Source organism: Salvelinus alpinus, chromosome 24 (genome assembly GCF_045679555.1).
Source record: "Salvelinus alpinus chromosome 24, SLU_Salpinus.1, whole genome shotgun sequence".
Lineage (NCBI taxonomy): Eukaryota > Metazoa > Chordata > Actinopteri > Salmoniformes > Salmonidae > Salvelinus > Salvelinus alpinus.
The window spans coordinates 13,820,281-13,834,644 of record NC_092109.1 but is presented as its reverse complement, the minus strand read 5'-3'; positions in this window follow the sequence as shown (position 1 = coordinate 13,834,644).

Here is a 14,364-nt window from a genome sequence, read left to right as displayed (position 1 = left end):
CATCCTAGTCTCACCACGGACTGCCGCCCGTGGTGACTCCTTGCTGTCCCCAGTCCGCCTGGCCTTGCTGCTATTCCAGTTTCAGCTGTTCTGCCTGCGGTTATGGAACCGCCACCTGTCCCAGACCTGTTGTTTTTCAACTCTTGATGATCGGCTATGAAAAGCCAACTGAAAATTATTCATGATTATTATTTGACCATGCTTGTCACTTATGAACATTTTTGAACATCTTGGCATAGTTCTGTTATAATCTCCACCCGGCACAGCCAGAAGAGGACTGGCCACCCCTCATAGCCTGGTTCCTCTCTAGGTTTCTTCCTAGGTTTTGGCCTTTCTAGGGAGTTTTTCCTAGCCACCGTGCTTCTACACCTGCATTACTAGCTGTTTGGGGTTTTAGGCTGGGTGTCTGTACAGCACTTCGAGATATTAGCTGATGTACGAAGGGCTATATAAAATAAAATTGAATCCTTACTCAACAAACGCATCCCAACAAGAAACGATTAATTATTGTTCATACATACAGACGGTGTCCTTTTTTTTGTCCATTCAGGACATTAATCTGCACCAATTTTGCAGTTCTGCCATCTCTCCTCACCATAGCCTCCAATCCTGATTCTTCACGACGCACTGTCACATGATGTCAGAGCCAACACAAAAATCCTGGGCACGTTCACAGATGGGCAGATCAAACAAAGTCGGAGGAATTTCTCCAAAAGTAGCGAACCAAACCAATAATATGGCTTGAGATCTTCAGATGAGGCCTTCATTCCTGGAATAAATAAGTGTACCAATATATCATCAAGCAAGACACATCGTGTGAGTTGACCATTGGTCTGAAACCAACCATTCCGTTCCTGGGACAGAGCAACAATGCATCACACCCAAAAGGGATAAAATAACTATTGTTTAACTGTGCAACAATTGAAATAAGGTTGCATGATGATACATAAGGGTTTAATCGTATAAAATAGTATTTTCAGATGTTTTGGGAAGATGGGCAGTGACTCTGATGTCCTAACTTCAGGGGGAAGATGGTTCCACCATTGGGGTGCCAGGACAGAGAAGAGCATGGACTGGGCTGAGCGGGAGCTGCCCTCCCATAGGGGTGGGATATCCAAGAGACCAGAGGTGGCAGAACAGAGTACTCGGGTTCAAATCAAATTATATTTGTCACATGCACCGAATACAACAGGGGACCTTACCATGAAATGCTTACTTACAAGCCCTTAACTAACAATGCAGTTTAAAGAAAAATAAGAGTTAAGAAAATATTTCCTAAATAAACTAAAGTTAAAAAATAAAAGAGTAACAATAAAATAACAATAACGAGGCTATATACAGGGTTGGGGTGTAGGGTTTGAGTAAAGCCTGAAGGTAGGGAGGGCAGTTCCTCTTGCTGATCAGTAGGCAAGTACCATGGTCTTGTAGTGGATGGTGGAGTGTGCAGAGGAGCGGGGTGACTTTGGGAAGGTTGAACACCTTTGGCAGCGATTACAGTGATTACAATTGTCTTTCTGAGTAAGTCTCTTAAGAGCTTTCACATTGTGCAACATTTGCCCATTGTTCTTTTCAAAATTCTTCAAGCTCTGTCAAATTGGTTATTGATCACTGGTAGACAAGCATTTTCAGGTCTTGCCATTGATTTTTAAGCAGATTTAAGTCAAAACTGGAACTCGGCCACTCAGGAACATTCACTGTATTCTTGGTAAGCAACTCCAGTGTAGATTTGGCCTTGTGTTTTAGGTTCCTGTCTTTCTGAAAGGTGAATTAATCTCCCAGTGCCTGGTGGAAAGCAGACTGAAATAGGTTTTCCTCTAGGATTATGCCTGTGCTGAGCTTCATTCCTTTCCTTTTGAAATCCTGAAAAACTCTGCAGTCCTTAACAATTACAAGCATACCCATAACATGATGCAGCCACCACTATGACTGAAAATCTGGAGAGTGGTACTCAGTAATATGTTTAATTGAATTTGTCCCAAACATAACACTTTGTATTCAGGACAAAAACTTAATTGCTTTGCCATGTTTTTTTGCAGTATTACTTTAGCGCCTTGCTGCAAACAGGACACAAGTTTTGGAATATTTTTATTCTGTACAAACGTTCTTTTCACTCTGTCATTTGGGTTAGTATTTTGCAGTAACTACAATGTTGTTGATCCATCCAAATGTTTCTCCTATCACAGCAGTTTCCTTCCTCTCCTGCAACTGAGTTAGGAAGGATGCCTTTATCTTTGTAGTGACTGGGTGTATTGATACACCATCCAAAGTGTAATTAATAACTTCACCATGCTCAAAGGAATATTCTATCTCTGCTTTTGTTTTTTTTACCCATCTACCAATAGGTGCCCTTCTTTGCGAGGCATTGGAAACCCTCCCTGGTCTTTGTGGTTGAATCTATGTTTGAAATTCACCACTCGACTGAGGGACCTTACAGATAATTGTACGTGTGGGGTACAGAGATGAGGTAGTCTTTCAAAAATCATGTTATACATTGTTATTGCACACAGAGTGAGTCCACGCAACTTATAATGTGGCTTGTTAAGCACATTTTTACTCCTGAACTTAGGTTTGCCATAAGAAAAATGTTGAATAGGTATTGACTCAAGACATTTCAGCTTTTCATTTTTTATGAATTGACATAATGGGGTGTAGGCAAGTGACAAAAAAATCTCAATTTAATTCATTTTAAATTCGGGCTGTAACACAACAAAATATGAAAAACGTCAAGGGGTGCGACTACCTTCTGAAGCCACTTTATGTGCCATAGAGTGCAGTATATGTACGCGACCACTAGATGGCAGTATATGCAAGACCTATGTTTTCCCCAGCTATTTCTACTCAGTCGAAAATGGTGAATAGGCATATACAGACATCTTCATGTTATTAAGCTTTATATGGTAAGTAGTTTCCAGGACATATTATGCAGCCTCACATTCTGGTACAGTATGTGTAGCCCTTTAAATATCTGTGTAGTGCCTCAGTTTACCATGGCACCGTGTGCAGCTAGCTACACCCTGTCAGATCATGACTGAAGCCTCTCAGCACATGAACAGGGGACAGCTCATAGAAGTACAATTAAAAGAACAACAAACATCCCCAACCGCTCATAGAGTTAGAATGAGTAGAACGAACATTCCCATTCAAAAAATGTTCTGTGCAATGGAAAGAAAAGTGTTTCCAACCCATCTTCAACAAAAAGGGAATCAGGTGTTCGACTAAGGAACTTGAAAATCCCCCAAATATTCCTTACCCCAGGACACTTCAACGGGTGACTGTCCAGGAAATGTAAGAAATGTAAGAAAAAGAAGCACTCTGTTTCTGCATAGACCTGATGATTTATTGACGGGAGATACAAACAGGCGTGTATGTTCTGTACACAGAATCATAATACATGATGCTAAAATGCAGAACTTTCACAGTTTTATGACCTACAGATATATTGGATTTATGCTTATAGCAACAGACTTAGAATTTCTACAATTTGGATTGAGATTTTAAATTGCATACTTATCACGCCTTCTCTCAGAATCGAATGCCTTTCTCAGACAGCTCTCTACACATGACGCAACAATGACAAACTCTACATGCCAGCCATGCCACGGGGCGGCAGGTAGCCTGGTGGTTAGAGCGTTGGACTAGTAGATTGAACCCCCGAGCTGACAAGGTCAAAATATGTTGTTCATCCCCTGAACAAGGCAGTTAACCCACTGTTCTTAGGCTGTCATTGAAAATAAGAATTTGTTCTTAACTGACTTGTCTAGTTACATAAATAGAAAGTGTCTCTCTCCCAGGCAGGCAGGCCTTATGTGTCCCAGGGCCAGCTACAGTGAGGCCAGCCAGACCATGCCTCCTACCCTTCCAGACGCTACACATCCATTGGTAAACCCAGACCTCCACCCCCTCCTTCCCCCCCAGCCCTACCCTAATACTCTCTCCCACTTCACCCCCCCCCCCCCCCCCCACACCCGGTCTGCCTGCCCCTGAACAACTGCTCTGACTCAAACGGATTAAAGATGACTCTCTTCTCTCTCTTTCTCTCTCTCTTTTTTCATTCTCTCTCTTGACTTTTCTTTTCTTTCCATGCCGGATGAAAGGGCTCCCAGACACCCACTCCATGCGCATACCATTCAGGCCTGGACACACAGGAAGTCTGTGTGCTCACTGCTGCACAGAGAGGAGGGGAGGGGTCAGGGGGGGTCAGGAGGGGGAGGGGGGAACAGAGTACAGAGGGAGAAAGTGGGAGAGTAAATAGAGAGGGGGACTAGAGAGAGAGGGGTAAATGCAAGTCATGTGAACCTCATGAGCGCAAACTTTTACAAAAGTCCACATTTTGTTTTCTCGCTCACCAACTGGGCTTGTTTTGGAGTGCAATCTTTTATTACCCTTCTTTTCTCACTGTCTTTCACTCTCTCCCTTTTATGCTGTTGTGTGTTATAGTTGGGACCAAACTCATTTGTGTTTGTTGAGTTGACCTATATTGCTGTATGTTCCTGCATACAATCAGATATGATGTAGGCCTGTCTTTAATTGACTTGGAATTTTGAACAAAACAGCTCACTCTTTCCTGGGTGCATTGAACCAGTGTTGCTGTTGTGTTGCTCATCAAACACTAATTGAAACGTGAAACGTTAAATCTGATTTGCACACTACTGACATATTTTGTAGTCCCATCTTTACGATGTAGTAACATGTTTGTGTTGCTTCCATGTTGTGCTGCTGACATGTGTTGCTGCCATGCTGTGTTGTTGTCTTAAGTCTCTCTTTATGTAGTTTTGTGGTGTCTCTTGTCGTGATGTGTGTTTTGTCTTACATTTTTATTTTTAATCCCAGCCCCGTCTCCGCAGGAGGCCTTTTGCCTCTTGGTTGGCCGTCATTGTATATAAGAATTTGTTCTTAACTGACTTGCCTAGTTAAATAAAGTTTCAATAAAAAAATTGAAAATGAGAAGTAGTCTGGGTAGTACATGATAGCATCATAATGTCGTCTCTCTGAGGATCCTTGGGATTTTGTGGATGCAGCAGATAGTATAGCTATAGCACCTACAGTACCACTCAAATGTTTTGACACACCTACTCATTCAAGGGTTTTTCTATATTTTTACTATTTTCTACATTATACGATAATAGTGAAGACATCAAAACTATTAAATAACACATATGGAATCATTTAGTAACCAAGAAAGTGTTAAACAAATCAAAATATATTTATATTTGAGATTCTTCAAAGTAGCCACCCTTTGCCTTGATGATAGCATTGCACACTATTGGCATTCTCTCAACTATTTCTTTCCTCCTTGATGAGTTTGAGCCAATCAGTTGTGTTGTGACAGAAGATAGCCCTATTTGGAAAAAGACCAAGTCCATATTATTTCAAGAACAGTTCAAATAAGCAAAGAGAAATGACAGTCCGTCATTACTTTAAGCCGTGAAGGTCAGTCAATCCGGAAAATGTCAAGAACTTTGAAAGTTTCTTCAAGTGCAGTCGCAAAAACCATCACTCGCTATGACTAAACTGGCTCTCATGAGAACCGCCACAGGAAAGGAAGACCCAGAGTTACCTCTGCTGCAGAGGATAAGTTCACTAGAGTTAACTGCACCTCATATTGCAGCCCAAATAAATGCTTTACAGAGTTCAAGTAACAGACACATGTCAACATCAACTGTTCAGAGGACACTGTGTGGATCAGGCCTACATTGTCGAATTGCTGCAAAAAAAACACTACTAAAGGACACCAATAAGAAGTAGAGACTTGCTTGGGTCAAGAAACATGAGCAATGGACATTAGACTGGTGGAAATCTGTCCTTTGGTTCCAACCACTGTGTCTTTGTGAGACGCAGAGTAGGTGAACCGATGATCTCTGCATGTGTCGTTCCCACCGTGAAGCATGAAGGAGGAGGTGTGATGGTGTGGGGGTGCTTTGCTGGTAACACTGTCTGGGATTTATTTAGAATTGAAGGCACACTTAACCAGCATGGCTACCACAGGATTCTGCAGCGATACGCATCCCATCTGGTTTGCGCTTATCATTTGTTTTTCAACAGGACAAAGACCCAAAACACACCTCCAGGCTGTGTAAGGGCTATTTGACCAAGGAGAGTGATGGATTGCTGCATCAGATGACCTGGCCTCTACAATCACCGAGCCTCAAACCAATTGAGATGGTTTGCGATGAGTTGGATCGCAAATGTGGGAACTCCTTCAAGATTGTTGGAAAAGCATTCCTCATGAAGCTGGTTGAGAGAATGTGTGCAAAGCTGTCATCAAGGCAAAGGGTGGCTATGTTGTTTAACACTTTCTTGGTTATTACATGATTCCATGTGTTATTTCATAGTTTTGAGGTCTTCACTATTATTCTACAATTTAGAAAATAGTAAAAATGAAGATAAATTAGATGTGTCCAAACTTTTGACTAGTACTGTATATAAAGTATATACATTGCTATATAAAAAGTCAGTGAAGCCATTTGAAATATATTGTTTTTCTTCAAGGTACCGTAGCATTGGTAAGGAAATTAGCTTTACTATGCATATTCTATGGAAATTTCAGTTGCGTGTGTGTGTGTAACCACACATCTCCCACTCCCAAGGACCGGCGTCAAGTCGCATGCTTTGAATCACTGTACATTTGTGCCTGGTAGAGAGCCAACTGCCTCTCGCTGGATCAGACAGCGGCTGACGCATGGTTCCTCCTCCAATGTCTCTGTTTCTCTCTCACACACTTTCTCTCTTTCTCTCCCCTCTTTTTCCTTTCCCTCGTTATCTCCCTCTCTTAAAATGTTTCATTTTGTTCTTTTTCTCTTTCACACTTTCTTTCTCCCTTTCTCTGCCCTCGTTTTCCTTCTCTGTTCCTTCTCTCTCTCTCTCCAAATTGTTCTCTTGTCTCTCCAATAAACACTCACACACTGTACATCTACATACCATGCACACACACCGAGAACAGGCTCATTTCCCACCGTGTTCATGGTGTTAATCCTGTGGTGAGCCGAGGCAGCCTCCCTCTCCTCTGATAGGTTTGGTTAGGGAAAAAGTGTCAGGTGACTAATCAGGCCACATTACAATACAGTTTGATCATGACCTCCTGACTGCCTAGCTCTGAGCGTGTGTGTTTTTGTGTGTGTGTGTGTGGCTAGCTGGCTCCTTCCATGGAATTTGCAGAGGTGCCAGGGAAACACCATGACGTCACTGGCCTGCTCCAGGACCCTACAAAGAGAGACACATTCCTCTCTGTCAGATCTGAGCCTTCACCATGTTAACACTGACTGTGCTGCACCGACCGACCGCAGCCAGACTGAACCAGTCAGAAGTCTCCCTCTTACATTCCTTCTCTCTCTCTCTCTCTCTCTCTCTCTCTCTCTCTCTCTCTCTCTCTCTCTCTCTCTCTCTCTCTCTCTCTCTCTCTCTCTCTCTTCTTTTACCAGGCCCCAACCCACCAACGCACGCTTGCCTGTTTTAGATCTATCGCTTCTGTGTGAGTGTGTGTGTATGTGCATGCGCATTCCCCTAACCCGGTGAGCAGCAGAAAGATAAGCAGTAATCCCCTGCCTTTCCGGCCTTGACCTCCATCTCAACAGAACACACACCCCGGCGATCCCTGACCTTTGACTGTAAACAGACAGGTCAGCTTATCCGGTTGTTGCCCTTAAGCTATCTCACTCTGCAGGCACTCCTTGCAGCTCTTAAAGCACCCCTGTACTTAAAAAAAACACCCTGTTGAATTCCCAATGAGTGTTTGTGAGATAGTCAAGAGAAGAGCTCCTCTAAAACCGTTGTATTGAATTCCTAAATGTGTGTTACGTATTCAAGAAAAAGGCTCCCTCAAAGGAATAATTCAAGATTTTGGGAATGAAGCCCATTATCGACTTCCCCAGGGTCAGATGAATTGTGAATATCATTTTGATGTCTTTGCGCTAAGCTAGTTAGCATTGGCTGCAAAACTACTTCTAACTTCATAAAAACATAACATTTTTATCCACTAGTACATTTGATTCTGGGTAAGTAGATAAATGGCTTCATTGCCAAAATCACAAATTATCCCTTTAAACATTGAATTCCCAATGTGTGTTTGTTAGATACTGAAATTCTTCTTCCGTATGCTTGTTGTAATGTTGCCAAGAATTGCTACTTAGCAGCACTACAAGAGTGTGGAGTGTGGTGGCTGGCTTCCGGGTTAAGCGGGCATTGCGTCAAGAAGCAGTGCGGCTTGGTTGGGTCGTGTTTCGGAGGACGCATGGCTCTCGACCTTCGCCTCTCCCGAGTCCGTACGGGAGTTGCAGCGATGAGACAAGACTGTAACTACCAATTGGATACCACAAAATTGGGGAGAAAAAGGGGTAAAATAATGTACCACAGGAGGTTGGTGGCACCTTAATTGGGGAGGACGGTCTCGTGGTAATGGCTGGAGCGGAATAGGTGAAATGGTATCAAATACATCAGGTTTCCATGTGTTTGATGCCATTCCATTTACTCCGTTCCAGCCATTATTATGAGCCGTCCTCCCCTCAGCAGCCTCCACTGGTGTGTACACTGACCTCTGTAGTCTGTACTGCAGGGACATGTACAGTTTCTATGGCTGTATTGTTCAGTGTATGTCAGGGTGTTGACAGCCGAAATGCTGTGAATGCATGGGTCATGTGGGTGGAGGCTGGCCTGCACAACTGCTGTGTACTAAGTCATGATCCCACTGTCTGGTTTGTCAGTTTGTCTCTGCCGTCAATTAGTGCCGTTGAACAACTCACTCTCACCCAGTGTCAACCCACCCTGACATAGTCTGACAAGATAAACTGGAGGTTACTTATCAACATTGTCATCCTTTCCTGGTGCCTATAAGGTCATTACAATGCTGCATAGGGAGACAACCATATATACAAATGTTCCTGTCTAAGTCAAGTCTGTCGGCTAATGCTTTGGGTGCTGTAGTAGTGGTTACACTTCTGAGAAAGTTACTGTTAGTTTGTGCAGATTGTTGCATCATAATTTGAACAAAAAAAATTAATTGTGTATCGGTCACACGTGTTACCACTTAGTGTCTTGTAAAGATAAATCCAAAGGGGGTTTAGAAACAGTGCTAGGGCTAATGTGTCGATCGAAGAACATGATGGAAGTGATCAGATGTTTAGCATTCATGAGGATAAGACAGTTGTGTCCAATACAGGGAACACTGTAAAAGAGCAAATTAAAGTCTTTCAACTCAGTCTGTTGGAAGAGCAGAGCAGATGTAGTCAGGGGCAATATCATATTTTCATAGAACTGCACAGCCGGTTGTTGATTAGCCCTTGGATACTGTAGAGTACCACACCCTGGCAATTAACATGCGATTACTGCCACATTATCATGTTTAGTGCAACATGAGACATCTCTATATCAGTCTGTTCCATCTGCACAGTAAACTATTTAATGCAGTAATTCATGCATTTCATGTAGTAGTTAACGCTCAGTAAAACAGAGTATGTGGTGTAGTATTTCATGACATAGTTCATGCACAGTAAAACAGAGTATTTTCAAGCATGAGAGCACTGAACCACATGAGGTCTCGCCTGGAATTGAATTTCTAAGTGAGTCCTCCAGCCAGGTGCAAACAGAACCCCTGTTCCCCCCGTTCTCAACAGGCAAACTGGGCATTAAACCAACATCTCCCGTCCAAGCTCAACAGCCCGAAGAAACAATATGCTGCAGGCGTCACAAGATAAGTTGTTGACGCTCAGGAAGGTTTTCCTTCCCTTTATTTTTGGTCCCCTTTCCCTCCACAGGTCAGAGCTGGTGTAACAGCCAACCCCTCTCCCCTCCTCCAAGTGGAGTCCTCCTCTATCTGACTTCCCATCCGCCCACACAGGAAACACAAGGTTACCACGTCAACTAATGAATCTAATGGAATCACTGTATGAAAATGGTATTTATTCACGAAATTGAGGTAGCAGACAGTAATGGATGATTTTGGGGTGATTTCTTAAAAAATAGGAGCAGACATGCAAACAGTGCAAGTTTTTGAGAGCTAAAATTCATTGAGTACAGTTCCAGCTCCTGTGCCCAAACTAGTCAGTGTGTAACAACAACTTCAAGCTCTATCAGGAGAGGCCAGAGAGGCTTGTAAACAAGCCTATCACAACACTTCCTGTTGTTGAGCACGTCGTCAAATGGCCTCACCAGCAGCAACAGAAGCAACACAGGAAGTGAACCGAGTGGAAGAAATGGTCGCCAATTATTTCCTAGATAGTACAAAAGCTGAAACACATGTTTATTTTATGTGAAAACTTTTGAATGGGGATGATGCATCTGTTATTTAACTTGAACTCTTTTGCCATGCCAAAATTGTGTTTGGTTCCATCATGTTTATATCTTCTAATCAAACTATGGTAGTGAGACATGAGGGATTTGGCAGAGAGTTTAGACCTAAGAGAACTGATGATGAAAAATATTATTTTCAACACTTCCTTTTAGTATTATGCTGTGAATGGACCCACTGCACATTATTACTCTTTTCCTCTGAATTGCAGTGTGGATTTCATTACTAAAGCCAAATAAAGCGGTAGTGTGAGTAAACCGCATCTCTATGTAAAGAATGAGATGTTTAAACTTGCCAGGATTAGGGTTTCCAATGGCAAGCCACAAGAATGAGTCACGGTCCCGTGTCAAGCCCTCTACAGTTTGATGGTTACCCACAAGTCTCACTACAGTGGCACTTAAATGTTTTTCTACTTTGTTCCTTTTCACAACAGAGGTCAAAATCAAATAAAAGTTATTGGTCACGTACACAGATTTAACAGATGTTATAGCATACGCAGCTAAAGAATTTTGTTAATAGCTCCTAACAGTGCAGCAAAAATGTCAAACAAGTACACAAATAATAATCAAAAACAAGAAACAAGAAAACAAGACTGTCAGAATGAATACAGTTGACAACCCAAACAACAATGTGTCAGTAATCCAAAATGCAATCTGTATGTAAATACACCAAAAAGATACACTTGATATGTACAGCAGTAGATGTATTACAGTGAGCTATGTCGAGAATCCATTGTATACATTTACAGTGTACCAAAATGCAAAGTACAGTAGTAGAAAAAAAGTATGTGGACACCTGCTCGTCAAACATCTCATTTCAAAGACATGGGCATTAATATGGAGTTGGTCCCCCCTTTGCTGGTATAACAGAATCCACTCTTCTGGGAAGGCTTTCCACTAGATGTGGGAACATTGCTGCAGGGACGTGCTTCCGTTCAGCCACAAGAGCATTAGTGAGGTCGGGCACTGATGTTGGGGGATTAGGCCTGGCTCACAGTCGGCGTTCCAATTCATCCCAAAGGTGTTTGATGGGGTTGAGGTCAAGGCTCTGTGGAGGCCAGTCAAGTTCTTCCACACTGATCTCAACAAACCATTTCTGTTTGGACCTCGCTTTGTTCACGGAGGCGTTGTCATGCTAAACAGGAAAAGGCCTTCCCCAAACTGTTGCCACAAAGTTGGAAGTGCCGAATTGTCTAGAATGTCATTGTATGCTGGAGCGTTAAGATTTCCCGAACCATGAAAAACTGCCACAGACCATTATTCCTCCTCCAACAAACTTTACAGTTGGCACTATACATTGGGGCAGGTAGCGTTCTCCTGGCATCTGCCAAACCCAGATTCGTTTGTCGGATTACCAGATGGTGAAGCTTGATTCACCACTCCAGGGAGCTTGTTTCCACTGCTCCAGAGTCCATTGGCGGCGAGCTTTACAACACTCCAGCTGACACTTGCCATGGGGATTTTAGGCTTGTGTGCGGCTACTCGGCCATGGAAACCCATTTCATGAAGCTCCCTACGAACAGTTATTGTGCTGACATTGCTTCCAGAGGCAGTTAGGAACTTGGTGGAGAGTATTGCAACCTGAAATAGCCAAATCCAGTCATTTGTAGGGATGTCCGTCCACATACATTTGTATATATAGTGTACATTAGAATGAGCTATGTGAAGATTACAGTATATAAATACACATTGTGAAAAACAGTAGAAAGAAAATAAAACGGTCTGGTGTTTTATGTCTCCATATACATGGGGCAGCAATGCTGGCTGTGTGTGTGTGTGTGTGTGTGTGTGTGTGTGTGTGTGTGTGTGTGTGTGTGTGTGTGTGTGTGTGTGTGTGTGTGTGTGTGTGTGTGTGTGTGTGTGTGTGTGTGTGTGTGTGTGTGTGTGTGTGTGTGTGTGTGTGTGTGTGTGTGTGTGTGTGTGTGTGTGTTTTGTGTGAGTCTATCTTTGCCTCCTACTCCAGAAGATGGCTTTTCAACAGTCTGGTGGCCTGGAGATAGAAGCTGTTTTTCAGTCTTTTGGTACCGGCATTGATGCACCTGTACTGTCTCTTTCTGCTAGATGGTAGCGGAGTGAACAGACCTTGACTCGGGTGGTCCTTGATGATCTTCTTGGCCTTCCTGTGACACTGAGAGCTGTAAATGTTCTGGAGGACAGGCAGCATGCCACTGTTGATGCGTTAGGCTGACTGCAACACCCTCTGTAGAGCCATTCGGTTGAGGGCGGTGCAGTTGCCAGGCAATGATGTAGCCCGACAGAATGCTCTCAATGGTGCATCTGTAGAAGTTTGTGAGGGTCTTAGGGGCCATGCCGAATTTCTTCATCCGCCTGAGGTTCTTCACCATGGTGTCGGTGTGGTGGAACCATTTCAGGGCCTAAGTGATGTGCACTCTGAGGAACTTGAAGCTTTTGACCCTCTCCACTGCAGCCCCGTCAATGTGGATGGGCTCCCTCTTCTGTCTCCTGTGGTCCACAGTCAGTTCCATTGTTTTTTTTTTACATTGAGGGAGAGGTTATTTTCCTGGCACCACTCTGCTAGGGCTCTAAGCTCCTCCCTGTAGGCTGTCTCGTCGTTGTTGGTAATCAGGCCTACCACTGTCATGGTTAAAAGGGAGTACATGAGGGGGCTGAGCACACACCCCTGGGGGCCTACGTGTTGAGGATCAGCGTGGCGGAGGTGTTGTTGCCTACCATGACCACCTGGGGTCAGCCTGTCAGGAAGTCAAGGACCCAGTTGCACAGGGAAGGGTTCAGACCCAGGGCCCTGAGCTTAGTGATAAGCTTGGAGGGTACTAAGGTATTGAAGGCAGAGCTTTAGTCGATGAACAGCATTCTCACATGAGTATTCCTCTTGTCCAGGTGGGATAGGGCAGTGTGCAGTGCAAAGGCGATTGCGTGGATCTGTTGGGGCGGTGATATGATACTTGACTCTCAAAGCACTTCATGATGACAGAGGTGAGTGCTACCGGGCGGTAGTCATTTAGTTCAGTTGCGTTAGCTTTCCTGGGTACGTGAACAATGCTGGACATCTTGACGCAAGTGGGGACAACAGACTGAGATAGGGAGAGGTTGCAAATGTCAGTGATGGCCATATTTTACCAAAGAGAACCGTTTTAGTCAGAGACGTATAAGTGGTCTTAGTTTGTAGAGTGGGTAACAGGACATTCCTTCGCTCTCTCCATGTCTTTTGTCAATGGAGCATTTCCCTAGCATAGTTGGCATACCAGTTGTCAACATGGACCCAGACACACTCATACAAATGCTGCACAACTCAGGCAAAACAACATGCTACATACAGTACGATGATCAAGCTGCAATATAGTCTTGTTCGCCATCTGGTTAAGTTATCATAGAGAACCTAGCCTAGCAAGGGAGGATGTCAATGTGACCAATATTAACTCTGTAGACCTGTTGCATCTGGTCATTCACATAGGAGTGAAGTTCGGAGCCTACAGCGTTCTAATCATACCTCCAGATGTGGCATTACCTGTGGAACTACAGCTAATTTGCATCTTGGGTTGCTTGACTAAGCCTTTACCTTATTTGATACCCAAAACACATGTCCAATGGAAGCCAGAGTTTATCCAATGGTATTGAATTATACCATTACACCATTCTGGAGATGGACTGTAGATCTACATTTAATTGAGAGTCGTAGTAAGTCCTGCCAGTGTAAATTTAATTCCACACAGAAGGGCGATTCAGTGCTATGCTGTTGTTTTTTCCAGCTGTGCAGTGCCAAAGCCTGACACTATAAATATGGTCTCAGAAAACCAGAAACACTTTACATTGACACTAAATATGAGAAATTCATAGACATAAATACGTTGGAATTGTTTTTAAATATGTGACGATTTGCAATATCAACCAATTTGAGAGTAATTTTCATGGAAATACCATTCAAACAGATTCATTTAAATTACTGTAAGTTAAGTTTCACTTCTTTTATTTTATGGTCAAAAATACTTTACAGACAGATAAATGGGAAGTAGGCATAGGCTAGCCAGTGAACTGACCTAGTAATTCCTAATTCTTTACTCTGTACTTGAGTAAAGTCACAGGTTTGCTGATTGCACAATATCACTG